This window comes from Eleutherodactylus coqui, chromosome 1 (assembly GCF_035609145.1).
Source record: "Eleutherodactylus coqui strain aEleCoq1 chromosome 1, aEleCoq1.hap1, whole genome shotgun sequence".
In the NCBI taxonomy this organism is placed as follows: domain Eukaryota; kingdom Metazoa; phylum Chordata; class Amphibia; order Anura; family Eleutherodactylidae; genus Eleutherodactylus; species Eleutherodactylus coqui.
Window position 1 is genome coordinate 516,345,798 of NC_089837.1, and position 24,652 is coordinate 516,370,449.

Consider the following 24,652-nt stretch of genomic DNA (forward strand, 5'->3'; position numbering starts at 1 on the left):
GTGGAGGCTGCTTTTAGCAGTGTTGCACATTTTTTTTTTTTTGGTATATCGGCCGTGCAGAGCATTGCGCCCTGCAGTAATAGTCCAGGGACAGAAGTGTGGAGGCAGGGAGAGTGTTAGGAGTTATTGTAGGCTTCAAGAACCCCAACGGTCCTTCTTAGGGCCACATCTAACCGTGTGCAGTAGTGTGGAGGCTGCTTTTAGCAGTGTTGCACTTTTTTTTTTTTTGGTATATCGGCCGTGCAGAGCATTGCGCCCTGCAGTAATACTCCAGGGACAGAAGTGTGTAGGCAGGGCCAGAAGACATATATTATTGATTGAATATACGCAGTGGTCCTTTTCAAAAAAATATTGGAAAAAAATCTATTTGGCCTGCCTGTCACTGTGCTCAGTGTTCTGGGTCCGTGTCTGCTGGGGGTAGTAGTTCTCCAAAATTATACGCAGACAGCTAAGTGTTACAGCAGGCTTGCGCCAAATTATTTCCTGGCTCTGAAATCACCGCTCTGTTGCAGTTAATAACAGTGCAACACTGCAGTTCCGTGACACACTGCAGGGACAGAATTGTGTAGGCAGGGCCAGAAGACATATATTATAGATTGAATATACGCAGTGGTCCTTTTCCAAAAAATATTGGCAAAAAATCTATTTGGCCTGCCTGTCACTGTGCTCAGTGTTCTGGGTCCGTGTCTGCTGGGGGTAGTAGGTCTCCAAATAAATACGCAGCCAGCTAAGTGTTACAGCAGGCTTGCGCCAAATTATTTCCTGGCTCTGAAATCACTGCTCTGTTGCAGTTAATAACAGTGCAACACTGCAGTTCCGTGACACACACATCAGGGACAGAATTATGTAGGCAGGGCCAGAAGACATATATTATTGATTGAATATACGCAGTGGTCCTTTTCCAAAAAATATTGGCAAAAAATCTATTTGGCCTGCCTGTCACTGTGCTCAGTGTTCTGGGTCCGTGTCTGCTGGGGGTAGTAGTTCTCCAAAATCATACGCAGCCAGCTAAGTGTTACAGCAGGCTTGCGCCAAATTATTTCCTGGCGTTCCGTAAGCGAACTCAGCCTCCAACCACAGGCCAATAAGCGGCACATTTAATTACAGCGTTGTGTTTCTGCATTCCTGGTAATACAGCATGCTGAGGGGCAGGGGTAGGCCTAGAGGACGTGGGCACGGCCGAGGACGCGGAGACCCTAGTCCGGGTGTGGGCACAGGCCGAGCTCCTAATCCAGGTGTATCGCAGCCGACTGCTGCGGGATTAGGAGAGAGGCACGTTTCTAGCGTCCCCACATTCATAGCACATTTAATGGGTCCACGCGGTAGACCTTTATTAGAAAATGAGCAGTGTGAGCAGGTCCTGTCGTGGATGGCAGAAAGTGCTTCCAGCAACCTATCGTTCACCCACAGTTCTGCGCCGTCCACTGCTGCAACTCAGAATCCTCTGGCTGCTGCTCCTCCTTCCTCCCAGCCTCCTCACTCCATGAAAATGAGACATTCTGAGGAGCAGGCAGACTCCCAGGAACTGTTCTCGGGCCCCTGCTCAGATTGGGCAGCAGTGGTTCCTCTCCCACCAGAGGAGTTTATCGTCACTGATGCCCAACCATTGGAAAGTTTCCGGGGTCCGGGGGATGAGGCTGGGGACTTCCGGCAACTGTCTCAAGACCTTTCAGTGGGTGAGGAGGACGATGACGATGAGACACAGTTGTCTATCAGTGAGGTAGTAGTAACGGCATTAAGTCCGAGGGAGGAGCGCACCGAGGATTCTGAGGAAGAGCAGCAGGACAATGAGGTGACTGACCCCACCTGGTTTGCTATGCCTACTGAGGACAGGGGGGAGGCAAGGGCAGCAGCAGGGCAGGTTGCAAGAGGCAGTGCGGTGTCCTGGGGTAGAGGCAGGGCCAGACCGAATAATCCACCAACTGTTTCCCAAAGCGCCCCCTCGCGCCATGCCACCCTGCAGAGGCCGAGGTGCTCAAAGGTCTGGCAGTTTTTCACTGGGAGTGCAGACGACCGCCGAACAGTGGTGTGCAACCTTTGTCGCGCCAAGATCAGCCGGGGAGCCACCACCACCAGCCTCACCACCACCAGCATGCGCAGGATTATGATCGCCAAGCACCCCACAAGGTGGGACGAAGGCCGTTCACCGCCTCCGGTTTGCACCGCTGCCTCTCCCCCTGTGCCCCAACCTGCCACTGAGATCCAACCCCGCTCTGAAGACACAGGCACTACCGTCTCCTGGCCTGCACCCACACTCTCACCTCGGCTGTCCTCAGCCCCATCCACCAATGTCTCTCAGCGCAACATCCAGCCGTCGCTAGCGCAAGTGTTTGAGCGCAAGCGCAAGTACGCCACCACGCACCCGCACGCTCAAGCGTTAAACATGCACGTAGCCAAATTTATCAGCCTGGAGATGCTGCTGTATAGGGTTGTGGAAACGGAGTCCTTCAAAAGTATGATGGCGGTGGCGGCCCCGCGCTACTCAGTTCCCAGTCGCCACTATTTTTCCCGATGTGCCGTCCCAGCCCTGCACGACCACGTCTCCCGCAACATTGTACGTGCCCTCACCAACGCGGTTACTGCCAAGGTCCACTTAACAACGGACACGTGGACAAGCACAGGCGGGCAGGGCCACTATATCTCCCTGACGGCACATTGGGTGAATTTAGTGGAGGCTGGGACAGAGTCAGAGCCGGGGACCGCTCACGTCCTACCCACCCCCAGAATTGCGGGCCCCAGCTCGGTGCTGGTATCTGCGGCGGTGTATGCTTCCTCCACTAAAGCACCCTCCTCCTCCTCCTCCTCCTCCTCCTCCAACACAACCTCTGTCTCGCAATCAAGATGTGTCAGCAGCAGCAGCACGACGCCAGCAGTCAGTGTCGCGCGTCGTGGCAGCACAGCGGTGGGCAAGCGTCAGCAGGCCGTGCTGAAACTACTCAGCTTAGGAGATAAGAGGCACACGGCCCACGAACTGCTGCAGGGTCTGACAGAGCAGACCGACCGCTGGCTTGCGCCGCTGAGCCTCCAACCGGGCATGGTCATGTGTGACAACGGCCGTAACCTGGTGGCGGCTCTGCAGCTCGGCAGCCTCACGCACGTGCCATGCCTGGCCCACGTCTTTAATTTGGTGGTTCAGCGCTTTCTGAAAAGCTACCCAAGCTTGTCAGACCTGCTCGTAAAGGTGCGCCGGCTCTGCGCACATTTCCGCAAGTCCCACACGGATGCTGCCACCCTGCGCACCCTGCAACATCGGTTTTATCTGCCAGTGCACCGACTGCTGTGCAATGTGCCCACACGGTGGAACTCTACGCTCCACATGTTGGCCAGGCTCTATGAGCAGCGTAGAGCTATAGTGGAATACCAACTCCAACATGGGCAGCGCAGTGGGAGTCAGCCTCCTCAATTATTTTCAGAAGAGTGGGCCTGGTTGGCAGACATCTGCCAGCTCCTTGGAAAGTTTGAGGAGTCTACCCAGGTGGTGAGCGGCGATGCTGCAATCATTAGCGTCACCATTCCTCTGCTATGCCTCTTGAGAAGTTCCCTGCAAAGCATAAAGGCAGATGCTTTGCGCTCGGAAACAGAACCGGGGGAAGACAGTATGTCGCTGGATAGTCAGAGCACCCTCCTGTCTATATCTCAGCGCGGTGAGGAGGAGGAGGAGGAGGAGGGGGAAGAGACAGCTTGGCCCACTGGTGAGGGTACACATGCTGCTGGCCTGTCATCCTTTCAGCGTGTATGGCCTGAGGAGGAGGAGGAGGAGGATTCTGAAAGTGATCTTCCTAGTGAGGACAGTCATGTGTTGCGTACAGGTACCCTGGCACACATGGCTGACTTCATGTTAGGATGCCTTTCTCGTGACCCTCGCGTTACACGCATTCTGGCCACTACGGATTACTGGGTGTACACACTGCTCGACCCACGGTATAAGGAGAACCTTTCCACTCTCATTCCCGAAGAGGAAAGGGGTTCGAGAGTGTTGCTATACCACAGGACCCTGGCAGACAAACTGATGGTAAAATTCCCATCCGACAGCGCTAGTGGCCGAAGGCGCAGTTCCAAGGGCCAGGTAGCAGGGGAGGCGCGGAGATCAGGCAGCATGTACAGCACAGGCAGGGCAACACTCTTTAAGGCCCTTGACTGCTTTATGGCTCCCCAGCAAGACTGTGTCACCGCTCCCCAGTCACGGCTGAGTCGGCGGGAGCACTGTAAAAGGATGGTGAGGGAGTACGTAGCCGATCGCACGACCGTCCTCCGTGACGCCTCTGCCCCCTACAATTACTGGGTGTCGAAGCTGGACACGTGGCCTGAACTCGCGCTGTATGCCCTGGAGGTGCTTGCTTGTCCTGCGGCTAGCGTCTTGTCAGAGAGGGTGTTTATTGCGGCTGGGGGAATCATCACAGATAAGCGTACCCGCCTGTCAACCGACAGTGCCGACAGGCTAACACTCATCAAGATGAACAAAGCCTGGATTTCCCCAGACTTCTCTTCTCCACCAGCGGACAGCACCGATACCTAAGCAATACGTAGGCTGCACCTGCAGATGGAAGCATCGTTCTGTATCCCCATCAAAAACGGGGACCTTTTCGCTTCATCAATCTGTGTATAATATTCCTCCTCCTCCTGCTCCTCCTCCTGAAACCTCACATAATCACGCCGAACGGGCAATTTTTCTTAGGCCCACAAGGCTCAGTCATATAATTTTTCAAAACAATTTTTATACGTTTCAATGCTCATTAAAGCGTTGAAACTTTCACCTCAACTAATTTTTATTTTAACTGGGCTGCCTCCTGGCCTAGTTACCAATTAAGCCACATTAACCAAAGCGATTAATGGGTTTCACCTGCCCTCTTGGTTGGGCATGGGCAATTTTTATGAGGTACATTAGTACTGTTGATACACCAATTTTTGGGGGCCCTAGCCTACAGTGTAATCAAATTAATTTTTAGCCCACCTGCATTACAGCTGACGTTACATCAGCTGTGTTGGGCACTGCAATGGGATATATTTATGTACCGCCGGTGGCTTCCTGGCACCCACCCATGCTGTGGGTCCACAGGGAGTTGTAAATGCATCTGTTTCCACTTCTAAAGAACCCCAGTCTGACTGGGGCATGCAGTGTGGGCCGAAGCCCACCTGCATTAAACATGACATTACTACCTCAGCTGTGTTGGGCAATGCAATGGGATATATTTATGTACCGCCGGTGGCTTCCTGGCACCCACCCATGCTGTGGGTCCGCAGGGAGTTGTAAATGCATCTGTTTCCACTTCTAAAGAACCCCAGTCTGACTGAGGCATGCAGTGTGGGCCGAAGCCCACCTGCATTAAACATGACATTACTACCTCAGCTGTGTTGGGCAATGCAATGGGATATATTTATGTATCGCCGGTGGCTTCCTGGCACCCACCCATGCTGTGGGTCCACAGGGAGTTGTAAATGCATCTGTTTCCACTTCTAAAGAACCCCAGTCTGACTGGGGCATGCAGTGTGGGCCAAAGCCCACCTGCATTAAACATGACATTACTACCTCAGCTGTGATGGGCAATGCAATGGGATATTTTTATGTACCGCCGGTGGGTTCCAGGGAGCCACCCATGCTGTGGGTGCACACGGAATTCCCATTGCGGAGTAGTACCTGCCTGTGACTATATATAAAAAACCGCGGTCTGACTCGGGCATGCAGACACCTTGACAGAATGAATAGTGTGTGGCACATAGATTCCCCATTGCTATGCCCACGTGTGCAGCTCCAGATGGAGGTGGCACAGGATTGGATTTCTCATTGCTTCTGTACAGCATTGTGGGCTATCGCCCCGCCCCTTTTAAAGAGGGTCGCTGCCTAGCCGTGCCAACCCTCTGCAGTGTGTGCCTGCTTTTCCTGTGGCAGACGCACTTATAAATAGACCTGAGGGTGGCGTGGCATGAGGGCAGCTGATGGCTTGGCAGGGACAGTTTGGTGTGCGCTGTGGACACTGGGTCGTGGGGGGGGGGGGGGGAGATTTGGCAGCATGTAACCCAGGAGAAGTGGCAGCGGAGTGTCATGCAGGCAGTGATTGTGCTTTGTTGGAGGTAGTGTGGTGCTTAGCTAAGGTATGCATTGCTAATGAGGGCTTTTCAGATGTTAAAGTTGTTGGGGGGGGCACTCTTGCTGCTATTGTGGCTTAATAGTGGGACCTGGGAACTTGAGATGCAGCCCAACATGTAGCCCCTCGCCTGCCCTATCCGTTTCTGTGTCGTTCCCATCACTTTCTTGAATTGCCCAGATTTTCACAAATGGAAACCTTAGCGAGCATCAGCGATATACAAAAATGCTCGAGTCGCCCATTGACTTCAATGGGGTTCGTTACTCGAAACGAACCCTTGAGCATCGCGAAAAATTCGTCTTGAGTAACGAGCACCCGAGCATTTTGGTGCTCGCTCATCTCTAGTCAAGACCTATCTTGTGACGCAGCGAAAAAAATTGGTGCCTGAAAGTGGTCGCTGATTTCTTGTTTTAATGGTGTAATTATTTATTTTTCACATGTCCGCAAATTGTTCAAGTGAATAAATGTATTGGAATCCGATTCTTCACATGGTCAGAATTTTCGGACGACATTTCATCACGGCTAATTAGCAGCATAAAAACACTCATGTTAATGAGCCCTAAAACTGTGTGTGGTGGGAGATGTAGCTTCAGACAGGACATTCTCAGTAACTGGGCCCCCGGGCCTCACACTGTATCTCCCACCGCTGATATTACATGTTAGTGACAGATGTGGTTAGAATTCATATGTGTCTTCATTAACCCTATAATCTTTCTTCAGACTAATAATGGGCTCTATGAAAACTGCCCATGTGAGAGCGGACTTACATGTGAAAAGGACACATCCAAAAGAACACCTTTATTTTACCCAGATTACTTCCTACTTGTAAAGAACACTAACACAGACAGAAGAATCTGCAAGAAGCCAAGCACAGCAAATAAATGTAACTAAGAGCTGAGAGGGTATCCACCATTATCTACACCGCTCTACAAGAGGGTGTCAGTCTTATGGAAATAAAGCTTCTACAACTTTCAAATATTTTGTCTTTCCTCACTGTTTGCAAGATCTCTGCTTGCTGTCAGTAAGGCCGGTTTCACATGGGCGACAAAATAACATGATTTGCTCACGATGTGACAGTGCTACAAATTGCATGTTTGTGTAGCCCATGGTTTCCAATGGGTTCCTTCTCATTGTTTTGTAGGCTGCTGCATTTCGAGAGAAAAAATCACGGGTTGCTGAATATTGCCGCAGTTTGCTATGTTTTGCAGACCATGTTTCCCTATGGAACTTTCCTTTCTGTTGCATCGTATTAAAAAGTGGTGCGATGCAACTTTTACAGTAGTTAATCCTACTGTTAAAGCCCTAAAATAAGCCCTAGCGGCACAAAAAAAAACTAAACAAAAACACAATATATCTCCCAACAAGCGCTGTCTCATCTGCAGCTCTGGCAGATTTGCTTGTAGTTTTCAGTCAGCGCTTTGTGGTTTGCAGGTTCAAAATCCCTGCCTTAAGGAAGCAGTGGCTCTGATTGGCTGGGTCATAGCGCTCGAGTACCAATCACAGCCATCGCATTGAATGGCTGTGTGTGGTTCATCGAGCTCTGCAGTGTTTGGCTGAGCCGCGGCATGCAAGAAACAATCACAGCCACCGCTTCCTGGAGTCAGGGATTTTGAACCTGCAAACCAGGAAGTGCTGACTGTAAATTACAATTAAGTCTGCCGGAGCTGCCCAGGAGACACGTGCCAGAGCTGACAGAGCCTTTTACGTGATACATTGTATTTTTTTTTTTTTTTATGCAGCCAGGGCTTCTTTTCAGGGAAGGGTGTTAATATTTCAAACTGCCAAAAAAATCTCAACATAAGAGCGCTGGGTCGTTCTGACCAGACTGTTATGGGGTGTAGGGACCAGCGGATGTGTGAAGGCACACACACATGGCTACCGGGTGCATAAGTAGCTCCAACTATTTTGTCTGCCACCCAGAAACACTCGCACAATCGTTACACACCCTTGTGTCTGTCAGAACCATTTCCAGGCACTTGGCTAAAGAACATTTGGTCTCACGGCACTCTTTACATGTACTGTCACAGCATACCATACAGAATCTGTATGCCTCCCATATCACATCAGTTTTTCACAATAAATTACACTTTTAGTGACATATTGTAACCTCTTACTTACATAAACATTACAATCACACAGAGAATGTTTCACTCGATTCCTACAAATTCTTGTAGGAGCTTGATTTTTTTTTCCAGTGTAATTTTAGATTGTGCTTCACCTCCATAAAGAAATTTAGCAAGCATTTCTGTGTCTGGGATCTTGATGCAGCACAAAGATTGTAGTCACTATGTGACCCATGTCAGGCCCATGGCCATGTTATAGGGTGACACCCAGGTCACTAGGCAGCAAAACTCTCACAAAGTACAAGACACTAGCTTACAGTCTTTTTTTGTCTTACTTTCAATACTGAATCCATTGCAGTCCACGCAGGCCTTACTATCACTACCAACAGGGATAAATCTCTCACAGTCCACACAGGCCTTAGTATCACTACCAACAGGGATGATGGTCTGACAGTCCACACAGGCTCTCAGATTTGGCTTCTACTGGTCTGAAAGTTTCTCACAGCCGAGAAATACACAGGACACTTTCCTCAGCCAGTTGACTGACTGTTTCCTGTGACAATTCTCAGGCCCTGCTGTCCTGTACCACTTCTTCATTTCGTCAACCTTCGATCCTTGTCAGACCTTCATCTGACCCACATACAGGTGGTTCTGAGGCACACTGTCATTCCACTCCATTTCCAACCCACCGATGGCTCCTCTGAAGGAAATTATATTTTATATTAATGTGCTCTGCTTTTTATTTCAGTAGAAACATGCTTATGTAAGACATGCTGAAAGCAAACAGGATGATCTACAGAAATCTCCCCACATACACTCAGGGCTCATCTTGTGCTTATCTAGTGAAAACAGGAATAACCAGTTATCTAAGAATGATGTGGCACACTTATGCACATGTATGTTAGCATTCCTCAGCTATTGCACTATTGCCATCTTACAAGGGCAAGCCATAAACAGAAGCCAGATAACATGAGAGCCTTGAGCTGAAATACCTGCTCAAAACAGACAAACAGCATGCACAAGGGGATGTTAAAGGGGTTGTCTCGTGAAAGCAAGTGGGGTTATGCACTTCTGTATGGCCATATTAATGCACTTTGTAATGTACATCGTGCATTAAATATGAGCCATACAGAAGTTATTCACTTACCTGCTCCGTTGCTAGCGTCCCCGTCTCCATGGCTCCGTCTAATTCTTTTTTTTTTTTTGTAAATCAAATTTTATTGGTGTTTTTCATATAATAAGAAGGCAACAGTTACAAGGTACAGAATACACTAATCGATGACAATCATGGGGAGTCCAACAGGCGTGGGGGAGAGCATATTAGGGTGACATACTGCGGCTATGAGAAGTAAAGTGCAGATTATAAATGGGTTATACAGCATCTCTATCCCGAACAGAAACACTCGTTGTTGGACCTGGTTGGGATAAATTATTAGCGCAGAGGAGATATATCATCTGTGTTTGGAAGATAGAGCGTACTATCAATCCCCGCGAGCATCAGCGTGGGGGAGTCCTCTGCACCATTAAACCAGACAACTGTGGGGGGGGGGGAGGGTATGGAGTGGGGGAGGGTGGGGCAGAGGAGGTGGGTAGGGAGGGGGGGGGGAGGTACCCGGAGCCATAGCCACCGTTTCATTCGTTCCATATTGGTGAGTCTCTCACTGTCCACCACATGGACCAGACCTGGCTGAATTTGTCATGTGAATTTTTGGACCAGCTGTATAATTCCTCTATATTGTAGAGGTTGTCCACTCTCTCTCTCCACTGACCCATGGTGGGAGCCATTTGTTGTTTCCAGAGGGATGGTATAAGGGATTTGGCTGTGTCCAGGATCAAGGCTATCATCTTGTTTCTCTGCGGGTGGAAGAATTTAGAGGGCTTCCAGAGGAGTACCAGTTCCGGTGTTACTTTTAAGTTTGGTGAGAATAGATGTATTATCTTTTCTACTCCCTTCCAGAAGGGTGCCAGTATCGGGCACAACCATCAGAGGTGTAGGTAGGAGCCTAGGTGGTTTCCGCATCTCCAGCAGGAACCATCCTCGGTAAGGTTGTGATCGAGTAGCCACTGTGGGGTCCGGTACCAACGGGATAGCAGTTTGTAATGTGTTTCTTGTGCGAGAACACAGGGGGATAGGCCAAAAGAAGTTTTTAAAATCGTTTTTACCTCGCTTGAGGATAGCGTAATTCCTAGGTCTCTCTCCCAAGAGCTCAAGAAAGCAGGTTTATAAGGGAGACTGGGGGCGACAAAGTTCTTCTTTAAGTAGGAGATTTTCCTAAAAGGGGACTTATTATTCTGTAGTGCTTTCTCAAATGGGGTTAAAGGTCTAGTGGATTTATATCTTGTGAGGAAGGCCTTTAATGTCCCCTCCAATTGTGCTTGTTGTAGGAAAGGCAGCCTACCCTCAGGGAGGAGCCTCCGCAGTATTGTAGACGGGGACAAGTGTGCTAACGGATATAAATCCGACAGTTGCAGGGGCGAGAACTTTTTCCACACCGAAGATGAGCTTGGGTCTATAGGTAGTTCGAGTGTTTTAGTGATAATGCACAACGGAAGCATGGGAGAGGGGGATGGGGCTAGATCTTTATTTAGTTCATCCCAAACTGCGCAGGGGCCCCTAAGTAGTGGATTGAAACCTTTGGCTTTGTATCTGCTTTTAGAAGGGAGCCAGAGGTCTTCCAACAGTTGATCTCTATTGTAGCTTTCCACTAATGTGGTCAGCAGGCTGTCTCCGTGGGGTTGGGTTGGATCAACCCAATAACGAAGTTGGGCAGCGCGGTAGAAGTCCAACAGATTTGGGAGGTCAATCCCACCCTCAGATCTCTTCCTAGTCATCAGACAGTAGGCCAGTCTTGGCCTCCTCCGCCTCCAAATGAATCCAGTGAACGCGGTGCATAGTGTTTTGAAGAAGCTGGCCGGCAAATGAATCGGAAGCATTCTGATTTTATACAGAATAGTGGGAAGTATGAATGATTTAATAATGTTTTTCCTGCCGAACCATGACACAAATGGAATATCATAGTTCTTTAGGAGGCATTTGACCTGGTCTAACAGCGGAATGAAATTTACACCATACAGGTCTTCAGCTTGCCGGGATAGTTTGATGCCCAAGTAGTCAATTGAGGAGTTCGACCATATAAAGGGTGAGTTGGCTCTCAATGCATCAGCCTGGGCCCTTGGTATAGAGACATTCAAAATAGTCGATTTTGTGTAATTAATTTTGAAATTGGAAGCAAGGCCGAATCCTTCGAGCACTTCCGTTAGCCTGGGTAGGCTCTTTTGGGGGTCAGTTATTAAGAAAACTATATCATCTGCAAACGCTGCTACTGAGAGCACATGCTTACTGAGATGGAGACCTCTGATTCCAGGGTCTTGTCTAACCTTAAGGAGTAGTTGCTCCAAGGCCAGGACAAACAGAGAGGGGGAGAGGGGGCACCCCTGCCGAGTACCATTTTTTATGTCGAAGGGAGGGGAGAGAGTGTCGTTGATTTTAAGTCTTGCGTGAGGGCATGTATAGAGAGAGAGGATAGCCCATATGAACTCCAATGGGAAACCAAAGGAGTGCAGGACCTCTTCCATATAGCGCCAGTCTACCCTATCAAACGCCTTTTCTGCATCTGTGCTTACTAAGGCTAAGGGTATTCTGTGGTGTTGTGCGTAGCGTGCTGCGTTTAGCAGTCTGATGCAGTTATCTCTCCCCTCCCTTCCACCGATGAAGCCCGCCTGCTCTCTGTCTATTAAAGTTGTCATGAAGGGCTCCATCCTTTTTGCTAGGAGCTTAGCCCACAGTTTCATATCTTGATTTATAAGAGAAATCGGGCGGTAGCTACCACACAACTCCGGGTCTTTACCATCCTTATGGATCAGAGTAATGTGCGCCTCTTGGGACTGTCTCGGCAGGGAGCCCCCCCCCCCCCCCCCCCATCAAGTTGTTGAATAACTCTGTTAATTTAGGTTTTAAAATGGGGAGAAAGGATTTGTAGTACTGAATAGGTAGGCCATCAGGGCCTGGGCTTTTGTTGGGCGGACAAGACGCAATTAGCTCCTCCACTTCTGACTCAGTAACCCGAGCCATAAGGGTAGAGGCGTCTATAGGGTTGATTCTAGGGATGTCAAGTTGGCTAAGGAAGTTGTTTATCAAGACTGATGGGTCATGAGGCGGGTTGGGCGTGGAAGAATCTCTCAGATTATAGAGTCTGGAGTAGTACCGCTGGAACTCCTTTGCTATCTCTGGAGTCGAGGTGCAAGTTCAGTTGGCAGAGGTTTTTATAGCGCCAATATGGTTTTTCGTCCGTGCTTTTTTAATTAACGAGGTCATTAACTTACTACCTCTGTTGCCCTGGGCGTAGACCAGATGCTTTAGATGTAGTTGCTTTTTGTTAAATTTGGATTCCAACATACGCTTCAGGTCTGTCCTCAGGGAGGTGAGGCTATCTAGATTTTGTTTTGACTGGGAAAGTTTCGCAGCTAGCTCCATCTTTGCTATCTGCGAGAGTTTCTCGTTGATTTCTTTTTGTGCGCGTTTTTTGACGCGAGAACCTAAGGCTATTAGAAGGCCTCGGATGAAAGCCTTATGTGCTTCCCATACAATTGGGATTTTAGAATCGCCAGAGGAGTTAATATCGAAGTATTCCTCTAATGCCTTAGAAAGTTGTTCTCTCTCTTCATTGGAATCCAGTAGTGACGCATTGAGAGACCACCTCCATTCCCGTGCAATTGGGCGTGGGTCCCTTAAGATCAAGTGAACCGGGGCATGGTTGGAAATTGTCATGGAGTCAATTTCTGCCTGGATCATAGATGTGAGGAGATCGGAGGAGACCAAGACGTAGTCCAGTCTTTGATATGACGAGTGGATTGACGAGAAGTGGGAATAGTCCCTGGAAGAGGGATTCAAGGTGCGCCAGGAGTCTATCAATCCTAGCTCCTGTAAGCTTTTGCTAAGTTTTCTCAGTCTCTTTTGGGAGGTTTGAGATCTACCAGAGGAGGAGTCCAAGGCCGGGTTGAATGTGACATTGAAGTCGCCTGCTAAAACTATTTGGCCCGTTGCAAAATGTTTTAAAATTTCTAATTGTTGGAGTAACCAGGGTACTTGGTCTACATTAGGAGCATAGATGTTTGCGAAGGTCATTTTAACATTGTTTAATGTACCCCTTATGTACAGGACTCTTCCCTCGCCGTCCCTGTATTGGGCCTCTTCAACAAAATTAATTGCTTTATGGAAAAGGGTCGAGACCCCCTTTGAGGACGAGGAGGGATGAGTGCTGTGAAACGCTTGGGAGAAGTGTTTGCCCGGGAGGGAGAAGGATCTGCATCCTTTATAGTGCGTTTCCTGTAGAAAAAGTATTTTGGTGTCATACCTTTTGATGAGGAGTGCGAGGTTATGTCTCTTGAAGGGGGAGTTGAGACCTCTGATGTTGAAGGAGGTAATGCGAAGTCCCACCATGGTTACGATTCTAGGCTACGGTGAGAGAGAGTGGACAAGTGAGAGAAAAGCAGATGGGGCACCAGAGCAGGTACCGAGAGGTAGAATAGATGGCAATTGGTTCAGGTCCTTTGGGTGATTCCGGTGAGCTGGATGTCTGGGTATCTGAAGTTCCGGGGGGGGGGGGGGACTAGGAGGGACACACGAGGAATGAGAGGGATGGGAGGGTAGGAAGGCCGAGGAGGGATGGGGTGGGGGAACAACACAGAACAGCAATGCGCTGTAAATATAGCACAAAATGCAATTTAACCTAACTTATGCAGCTAACTTGGTGCTTTTAAGCAGGCGAAGAGGAGGGATAACCGGAGGCCTCCCAATCCCCTGGCCTACAGTTGGGTGGGCTACTGAAGTCTCGTAGGGTCGAGGACCACGACGAGAGTTCAGAGAGTTAAATACAGCCTGGACGGACCAGCAGCCCCGCGGCCCCTGAAGAGGTAGACTAAGAACAATAGCCACTGGGCCAGTGGTCCAGTACATTGTAATTAAAGTTATCATACTCGACGGAATTTTAAACTTAAATACGTAAACATTTCTGTCAACACAATTTCTAGGAACCAACAGTAATCTAGAAAACAGTGGGAATACTCAGTCTGGCAGGGCAAGGTGTCTCAATTCTTTCACCGTCCTCCTCCCGACATAATGCTCCCGAATCGAGAGTTCAAGAAATAAATCAGCAGTTCTTTCGCTGCAGTGGTCCTAGTCGAAGGAAGACACTGATAACCTTGCTCGACCGATTGCCAGACGAGCTCACAGATCCACAAGAGATTCAAATCGCTCCTCAGTGGGCAATCAGGTCGCATTGTCCCTTGGTTTCTTCTTCCCCCCCCCCCCACTTTGGGGATTTAGAGCTACCCGCTACCAGCCATGTTTCCGGATCCTCCAGCTGTTGGAATTGGGGTGGGTCCGGCAGTGGCTGCCAGTTAGGCAGCTCAATAGGGTCAATCCCAAGGGTTTTCCACAGATTTTGTAGATCTTCGTTAGTGCGGATATTGATTCTTTTGCCCTTGTGGAAGCAGCTCAGCCCAAACGGTAAGAGCCATGAATATTTTATGTCCATGGACTTGAGCATTTCTAGAAGCGGGCGAAGAATGCGGCGCTTTGCCAAGGTAGAGGGGGCAAGGTCCTGATAAATTTGTATCGGGGACTCGGCAAAGTGCACCTCTCTGTTGAATCTTGCGGCTCTCAATATGGCGGCAGCGTCTGGGAAGGCAAGCACCTTGCAGATGATGTTGCGAGGAGGCTCGGATTCATTCGGCGGAGGCCTAAGTGCTCTATGGATCCTTTCAACACAAATAGAGCTGGCTCTGTCTGCCCCCAGAAGCAAAGCAAAAATTTCTTTTGCGACCTTTGGTAGATTCTCGGCAGTATGGGATTCGGGCAGCCCTTTGATGCGCACATTATTGCGGCGATTTCTGTTTTCAAGATCCTCCTGCATCAGGAGGGTCTTGTTAAGGTAAGTATGCTGCTCCTTTAAGGCCCGCTCTAGCTGTAGGGAGTGGGTAGTAGTGGCTGACACTGCAGTCTCCAGCTCTTCAACTCTGTGCCCCATCTGTCTCAGGTCCCCCTTGATCTCAGCGAGGTCAGCACTTATGGGGCGCAGGGCATGTGAAATTAGTTCTCTCATGAAGGATTTAGAGACTATCTCCTCACCTTCATCCTCAGAGCACGTCTCCTCCTCCTCCCCCTTGCTGGAAGCAGCTATGAGTTCCCTCGCCGGCGCCATCTTGGCGGGGGGCGCGGGAACGGGCAGATCTTTCTCTGAAGAAGCGCTGCATATCTACTTGCCCTTTAGCCGCTCGAGGTGTTCCCTGCAGGTCAGCGTTCTTTTTTTCTTGTCAGTTTGCCCATTGTTCCATCTGTAAGATGCTGTTTGGGGTCAGCGTGGGTGCTTGGTCAGAGGAGCGCTTCTCTCAAGCAGCCATCACGCTCGGCGTCCAGGCTTCACCCCGGCTCCGTCTAATTCTGATGTCTTCTTGCTTTTTTAGACGCGCTTGCGCTGTGCGGTCTTCTTCCCTTCTCCTAGGTCCAGGCACGAGCTGCATTCTGGCTCCGCCCCCTTCTACGCGTCATCACGTAGCTCCGCCCCATCACGTGTGCCGATTCCAGCCAATCAGGAGGCTGGAATCGGCAATGGACCGCACAGAGCCCACGGTGCACCATGGGAAAGGACCCGCGGTGCATCGTGGGTGAAGATCCCGGCGGCCATCTTGGTAAAGGAAGAAGAAGGAAGACGTTGCAGAGCGGGGATTCGGGTAAGTAATATGTTTTTTTTTGTTTTTTTTTTAACACATCCCTTGTGGTTGTCCTGCGCCGAACGGGGGGCCTATGGAAAAAAAAACAAAAAAAAAAACGTTTCGGCGCGAGACAACCCCTTTAACTGATTATATGTTAATAGGCTAAATACTAATTGACAAGTTACAATTGGTTGCATCTTATCACAAAGCTTGCTATTTTTGTAATTTGCTCACTGCAGGGGGTTGTTTCTCCTCAGAATAATATATAAACTGCAGAATCATCTTTTTAAATACATCTCATGTGTTATGTGAATCAATTCTCTGAGCTTGTACCAAGCACAGCCAATTTGGCACCCACATTATATCCAACAGCACAGTTGCGCTAACACACCTCAGCAAATAAGTTTAAGCCTATTCTTCCTCACAGGACACAGCAGATATTACAGGCGCTTCATATGGTTCCACCACACCTTCAATAGGAACCAAAAGCTGTACTTCAATAACCTCCCTCTGGCCTCCATCTATCAGTGTTACAGTGCAGCAATGCCAGAACACTTACATCTAGTATGTCAGGGTCTTCCTCAGCCAACATTAACATCTCTTAGACAATGATCAGCCTTATCAGGGATTCATAGTGGGATACAGGTGACACCATTGTTTCAGCTATATCCCGCTCCCTTATAACAGGCTGGGTATGAGGAACAGAGCAGTCCAGCTCTGTTCTCCATACTTCGCACGGAGTGCTCGGCTGTATAACAGCTGGGCGCTCCGTGCAGAAAACCGCTGGATGCAGAAAACAAGCGGGGACACCCCGCTTGTCTTCTGCATCCTTCGCTCCAAGCACTTAGCTGTATAACAGCCGGGCACTTGGAACAGGGAACTACTCGATGCAGAAGACAGGCTCAGAGCACAAGGTGATTGCTCATTTTAATCTATGACAGCAATGCACCATAATTCTGACCTAAAAAAGTTACAAGGATTAGTGACATTCTGGTCTTTTTTGCCACCATCCACACTTTTTTATTATAAAAAATAAATAAATAAATAAATTGGGGTGACATGCATCCCAACAAATCTACTAGAATTTACACCACAAACTTTGATTTGTATTTCTTGCATAACAAAACACTAAATTAACTAGGAGGGAATGCACTTCATAATGAATATGGCGCCTCTTACTGCTGCATGCTGATATTGATGAGTGGCTAAAGATCACTAGTCTTTAGTACATCCGCATCAATGTTTCTAGGCAGACTGTAAATAGAAAAAATACTATAAAGAACATAGGGGTTTTTTCCCTTCATTTCAAAGTTTAATATTTCTTTATATCAGAATAATAAACAACAAATTGTTGATTAACCCCTTAACGACCAGCCCATAGTGTTTTTACGTCCTCCCGAAGTGGGCTCTATTCTCTGAGGACGTAAAAACATGCTTCCTGCAGAGAATAGTGCCCCTCGGGCTGTGGACGTGACAGCTCCATGCTGTCGGTGTCCGCAGGTAGCTGACAGCATGGAGCTGTCATCCCGGGCTGTTCGGAGCCCCCCCCGGCATTGCGATCGGCGCTATGCAATGTATAGCGCCGATCGCAAAAAAAGTAAATAAAAGTACATAAAAGTTAAAGATTCAGCTGCTCTGATGGATCGGATCCATCGGAGCAGCTGAAATTACTCACCCAGGTCCTGCACGCTGCTCCCCGCTCTCCTGCCGCTCCGGGGCCCGAAGCCGGTCTTCTGCGCATGCGCGCCAGGCGGCATTACGTCAGCCGCATGCGCAGAAGGCCCGGCGGCGCGGGAGATTTAAAATCTCCTGGCTCCCGGCTCCTGTAGGTAGCCGGGAGGCAGGAGATGTCAGCGGGGACTGCGGTGAGCGGTCCCCGGTACCGCGATCGCCGTTATCCAATGGTTAGCGGCGATCGCGAAAAAGTTAAAAAAAAGTTTTAAAAAAGTCAGTTTCACCTCCCCTCATGGATCGGATCCATGAGGGGAGGTGAAAATACTCACCCCCAGTCCTCAGCGGTGTCCCGATGTCCCGGGACCCGAATCCCCGTCTGCGCATGCGCGCCCGATGATTGACATCGGGCGCGTGCACAGACGGGCTCGAGCCCCGGGGAATTTAAAATCCCTCTGCTTCTGGCTGCCATGTGTAGCTAGGAGCAGAGAGATTATACCAGGGACATGATCACTGTCATCCAATGGATGACAGTGATCATGTAAAGTGAAAAAAAAGTGTAAAAAAGTAAAAAAAAAAAAAGTAAAAAAAAGTTTTTAAACGTTTAAAAAGCGTATGTTTCATCTCCCCTCATGGATCATATCCGTGAGGGAGGATGAAAGTACGTACCTAAGGCCCCCAGATTTATCCGCGGACCTTACCACAGCTTCTGCACACGCGCCCGTCGCCAAAATGGCGGGCGCATGCGCAAAAGCTGTGGATTGCCAGGATAATTTAAATTCTCCCTGCTCCTGGCTACAAAACGTAGCCAAGAGCATGGAGATTTAATGGGGGTCCGCGGTGAGCGGTTCCTGGTCACGTGTTCGCCATTATCCAATAATGGCGATCACGTAAAAGTAAAAAAAAAAATTTGAAGTTTCATCTCCCCTCACTGATGCGATCGGTGAGAGGAGATGAATCTTTTTACCGGAGGCCTGCGTATTTGAATCCCGACGCGATCTTCCTCCGTGGACCTTCCAGGATTCTGCACATGCGATTGCCGGCAAAAAGCCGGACACATGCGCAAGAGTCAGGGAGCCCAGGAAACTTAAAATCTCCTTGCTCCCAGCGACCAACAGTCACCGAGAGTCTGGAGCAGTGACGGGTGGCCTCGTTGAGCGGTCCCCGGTCACGTGATAAAAAGGTAGCGATCTACCTTAGGCCGGTCTCACATGACCGGATAGGAATGACGGATTCCGCATGCGTCTGATCCGTGGTAATACGCAGATCAATCGCACTGGATTACACAATTCCGCTCACATTAGCGGGTCAGAATTGCGTAATCCACTCGCAGAAAAGAGAACGCAGCAGGTTCTATTTTACTGCGGAATCGGCAACATAGAGCCCATTGTGCTCCATGGTCGCGGATATACCCGCTGCCCATACGCAACTACCTTGTATACGGGCTGCGGGTACCCGTGTCATCGCTAAGCGACGGTGCGGGAAATACAAACAAAGGTGTACTGTGCATGACCGCCTGTGTGAGTAGGCAGTTATGCGCAGTACATTACGCAGCCGTACGCAGGGTCACAGCCGGGCTCACAGATGGGATCCGCTGTGGGCCTCCGCAAGCGGATTCCGCCTGCACCCGCGTGAGCCCGGCGTTATTCAGACAGCTACCTGTGATACGTATTTTACAAGAAGCCCCGGGAACGCTCGCTTTCCTGCAGTTCCAGGAGCACCTTGTTGAGCGCCTTCTGTGTGAGACCGCCGCACCTCATCAAGCTTACGGAGACTCACGGAACGCCACTTTTTACACCCCATACCCGCCACTGAGGTCATGAAATACCCCCAAAAAGCATGAGAGGGGGGGGGGGGGATACCCGGTTTTATTGCCCCATGGGACCATTCCAACCAGCCTCCGTAATTACCCCTGTCTTCGGAAATACTACACAGTTCACATTTTTACTTTTATCTAAGATTTGCGAACGCCAAAAAGGGCGTGGAGGGGGAGGGGGGGAATTTTTAGGGAGTCAATCTTTATTCTGTACAAATAAGCAATGGGGCCTGGAATGTATTCAGTTGTGCCCTAAAATCCAACGGGTGTTCCGTCCTTTATAGGCCTTGCCATGCGTCCTGTAAGTAGATTAGGGCCACAATGGGTATGTTTCTGAACTCGGGACAAACGGGGGTATCCATTTTGGGGTGAACGTCTTCATTCCTATGTACACTGTACAAAAAAACTGTTTTTAAATTGAAAAAATTGCCAAAAAAATTGAAAATCGTAACTTTTTCCTTCTGCTTTGCTTAGATTCATTCAAATACTGTGGGGTCAAAATACGCAGTACACCCCTAGATGAATTCGTTAAGGGGTCTAGTTTTCAAAATGGGGTCATTTGAGGGGGTTCTTTATAGTTTTGGCCGCTCAATGGCTCGATAAGTGGGCAATGGGGCCTGAAATTTATTCAGTGGTACCCTGAAATCCAACGGGTATTCCTTTTTTATTGTAGGCCTAGCCATGGGTCCTGTAAGTCTATTAGGGCCACAATGGGTATGTTTCTGAACACGGGACAAACAGGGGTATCCATTTTGGGGTGAAAGCCTTCATTTATATGTGTGCTGTACAAAAAAAACTGTTTTTAAATTGACACAATAGCCCAAAAAATGAAAATCCTATTTTTTTCCTTTTGCTTTGCTTGAATTTATTCAAAAACTGTGGGGTCAAAATATGCAGTACATCCCTAGATAAATTCGTTAAGGGGTCTAGTTTTCAAAATGGGGTCATTTGTGGGGGTTCTATATGGTTTTGGGCGCTCAAGAACTCTACAAGTGGGCAATGGGGCCTAAAAGGACTTCAAGCAAAATCTATGTTCTGAAAGCCACCGATTACTCCTTTTATTTTGGGCCCCGTTGTGCATGCGGACATAAGATTAGGGCCACAATGGGTATATTTCTGAAAACAGCACAAACAGGGGTATCCATTTTGGGGTGTAAGTCTTCCTTCATATGTGTGCTGTACAAAAAAAGCTGTTTTTAAAATGACAAAATTGCCAAAAAAACAAAAATCCAAATTTTTTCCTTTTGCTTTGCTTGAATTTATTCAAAAACTGTGGGGTCAAAATGCGCAGTACACCCCTAGATAAATTCGTTAAGGAGTCTAGTTTTCAAAATGGGGTCATTTGTGGGGGTTCTCTATGGTTTTGGGCGCTCAAGAACTCTACAAGTGGGCAATGGGGCCTAAAAGGACTTCAAGCAAAATTTGTGTTCCGAAAGCCACCGGTCGCTCCTTTCATTTTGGGCTCCGTTGTGTATCCAGACATAAGATTAGGGCCACAATGGGTATGTCTCTGAACACGGGACAAACAGGGGTATCCATTTTTGGGTGCAAGTCTTCCTTCATATGTGTGCTGTACAAAAAAAGCTGTTTTTAAAATGACAGAATTGCCGAAAAAACGAAAATCACAATTTTTTCCTTTTGCTTGATTTGAATTCATGCAAAAACTGTGGGGTCAAAATATGCAGTACACCCCTAGATAAATTCCTTAAGGGGTCTAGTTTTCAAAATGGGGTCATTTGTGGGGGTTTTCTATGGTTTTGGGCGCTCAAGAACTCTACATGTGTGCTATGGGGCCTAAAAGGACTTCAAGCAAAATTTCTGTTTTGAAAGACACTGACTACTCCTTTCATTTTGGGCCCCGTTGTGGACTCAGATATAACAATAGGGCCACAATGGGTATATTTCTGAACACGGGAGAAATAGGGGTATCCATTTTGGGGTGTAAATCCTGATTTTCATGTAAACTATAGGAAAAAAATATGTCTTTAAAATGACAGATTTGCAAAAATATGAAATTTTACTTTTTCTCCTCTAAATTGAATTAATTCCTGAAAAAAAACTGTGGGGTCAAAATACTCATGACACCTCTCAGTGAATACATTAAGGGGTGTAGTTTTTAAAATGAGGTCATTTGGGGGGGTATCTATTATTCTGACACTCATGAGCCTTTCCAATCTCGGCTTGGTATAGGAAAACAAAGTGTTCCTCAAAATGCTAAAAAGTAATGTTAAATTTGTACGTCTCCTAAATAGTTAAAAAAAAACGAAAGTTTTTCCAATGTGCGCCCAAAATAAAGTAAACGGGTGGAAATATAAATCTTAGCAAAAATTTCTATATTATGTTTGCACATATTTAAGATATTGCAGTTGGAAATGTGAAAAAATGACGATTTTTTCAAAATTTTCCCAATTTTGGCGCTTTTAATAAATAAACACAATTTCTATCGGTCTATTTTTTCCGCCTAAATGAAGCACAACATGTGGCGAAAAAACAATGTCAGAATCGCTTGGATATGCAAAACCTTTCTGGTGTTTTTCCATGTTAAAGTGACACATGTCAGATTTGCAAAATTTGGCCTGGTCATTAAGGCGCAAACAGGCTTGGTCACTAAGGGGTTAAGATATTTTTTGGAGCTACCATGAACGTTTTAAAAAGTGCCTAAAATCAGTAGTGACATCTGCTGGGAATTTGCACCAATGATCATCACCAGTGTGATTTTCTGCAGATTTTACACTGCTAAAAAAAACAGAAAGTCCACTACACGGAGCAACCCTTAATCAGTAGTATTCATTCTTATTTTAAGGGGTTTCCCACTAAATACATTTATCATTTATCTGCAGGATCAATGATAAATGTATAATCCCTTGGGGTCTGACTGCTTATACCCCTAACAAACGCATGAATAGCACATACTGAATTCTCTGAGTGACTACAACATGGTGGACAGGCATAACCAGTTCTCCATTTATTTCTATGGTACTGACAGAATTAGGCAAGTGCTGCACCCATCTATCTCCATAGATAGTGAGTAGGACAGTGTTCACACATGCACACCACCGCTCCATTCACTACTGGTACTTGCGGGTCCCTGGTCTCATGATTAGTGAAGGTCCAAGTGGTTAGATGCTGGGATCATACATTTATTCCATGGAATCAGAAGGTAAATCTTCATTAATCAGGTGTGTACCCAACACAACATTTGGATGCTGCTCTAGATTTTGTATGTTTGTCCTCAGCAGAAAACTTTCACTGCATTGCACATTATTGTTTGTGGTTGTTAATGAAAGGGTTAATCATCTATGGAGGTGAATGAGTCAAGTACCTGGTGTACAGGGGTTCCTCACCTCCTCAGTCTTCAGCGCTGTCTGGTACCCCAATCACTAGTCTACAACTAGGTTGGCAAGAGGAGAGTGCAATTATATCTATAACATTCTGATGTGTAGAATGTATATTAGGTGAGATGCAGACATAGTCCCTAGACCAGACCCTGCCTAATACAGACCCTAGACCAGACCCCTAGAATGAGGACAGACCACTGAGCTCAAAATAACTACAGACTCAGAATAAATATAGACGTATACCAGACCCAAAATTACATAAAGACCCCAAACCAAACACCACCTTGACTACAGACCCCCAAATAAAAACAGTCTGCCGATGAACACCTTAAAATACAAAACATAGACTACAAACACCAAAGTAACTTAAGACCCCACATCAGACCTCAATCCAGTGTTACCAAAATCCTATTTAATTATTTACTAGTAACTGAGCAAAAAATCAAACCTTACATGGCCAAATTTTAAAGTGTTTGTGTGGTTTCAGGACATATATTTATAAGGGCCTGGCATGAGTTAAAATAATGCATACGTTCCTGTCCTCAGCCCTCCGAGGCACAGCTAACTCACTTCCACTACTTGCATCTCAGGACTGCTGCAGTCAGTCAGAGATTGTAGCATCACCTTCTGAACCTCTGGCATTACTGCTCACATCCTGAGTGGCATGATACCGGGGCAGGAGTTTACTGAGGCCAGTGGCAGAGGAAAGGGATGGAGCAGCAAGAATCAAGTGTCGATGGCTTATCCTGAATTAAGGTCATCTATAGAAAAGTCTCGGAAAACCCAAGAATATTTCAAAAGATGCAGAAAAATTTGCATATATACATTGCAGGCTATGGAACAGAAATCAGCAGCAGATTAAAGGCATATTTAGATGAGCGTGGGCATAACTAGGTTTGGTGGCAAGGTGCATAGGTCTGCCTGAATAAGGGGAATCCCCTCCCCTTTGCTGGCTTTTCAAAATCCATACCAGAGCACAGGAGTGTTGATAAAACCATGGGAAGATAGGACAGGTCCTATCTTTTCTCGCCTGTACAATTAATGGGCAAGAATCCCGATAGCCAAAACGAAACCACTGCAATACATTGATATTAGTGGTTTTGGTTTCTCCTGTTATGCGGCCGTGATAATCACTGAGACAAAACCACGTTTTTCTGAATCTTAGGTGCATGTGTGAACGGTCCCTGAGGGTGCATTCACACTAACGTATATCGGCTCGGTTTTCACGCCGAGCCGATATACGTTGTCCTCGTGTGCAGAGGGGGGAGGATGGAAGAGCCAGGGCCAGGAACTGTGCTACTGTGCTCCCGCCCCCCTCTCTGCCTCCTCTCCGCCCCTCTGCACTATTTGCAATGGGGAGAGGCGGGACGGGGCGGGGCTAATTCCCGGACCTTAGCCCCCGCCCCCGCCCTGCCTCCTCTCATTGCAAATAGTGCAGAGGGGCGGAGAGGAGGCAGAGAGGGGGCGGGAGCCTCAGTTCCTGCATCTGGCTCTTCCATCCTCCCCCCTCTGCACACGAGGACAACGTATATCGGCTCGGCGTGAAAACCGAGCCGATATACGTTCGTGTGAATGCACCCTCAGGGTGGAAAATCTACAGCAGAAAAATTTACTATCAAAGTTAATAGGCTTAAAGCTAATCCCGTAACAAAGTACTTCAGATTTTCCACTGTAACCGTACTGAAACAATTTTACCTGCGGAATTGCTGTGAATCAACTGCCTAAATTCCAAAGCAAATCCGCAGCGCACCCACAACTTGTGAACACACCCTAATAGTGTCAGAGTTATCATGATTTTTTTTTATTACACATGTTGGGTAAAACTCTGTATTTCTGTTATAACTGTGATTACACGGTATAAGCCAGGGCATTTGGTGAGGGTAAAGGGGTAAAGTTAGCACAAAGGACGATATAGATAGTAGAGTTATGAAAGGGGAGTATGACGTCAGGCCAATGGAGAAAGTGATA

At 47.8% G+C, this 24,652-nt stretch overlaps 1 protein-coding gene and 1 long non-coding RNA gene across 3 annotated transcripts in view; both read left to right on the forward strand.

Moving 5' to 3' along the window:
• The window catches only part of LOC136614733 (uncharacterized), a 54,131-nt gene extending 47,099 nt beyond the window's left edge, over positions 1 to 7,032 (forward strand). The window contains exon 4 of the long non-coding RNA XR_010790962.1: positions 6,804 to 7,032. This is a non-coding gene — a long non-coding RNA (uncharacterized lncRNA). The remainder of the gene's footprint in view (positions 1 to 6,803) is intronic.
• Positions 1 to 24,652, forward strand: part of LOC136614744 (keratin-associated protein 4-6-like) — a 426,222-nt gene that overhangs the window by 71,316 nt on the left and 330,254 nt on the right. The window lies entirely within an intron of this gene.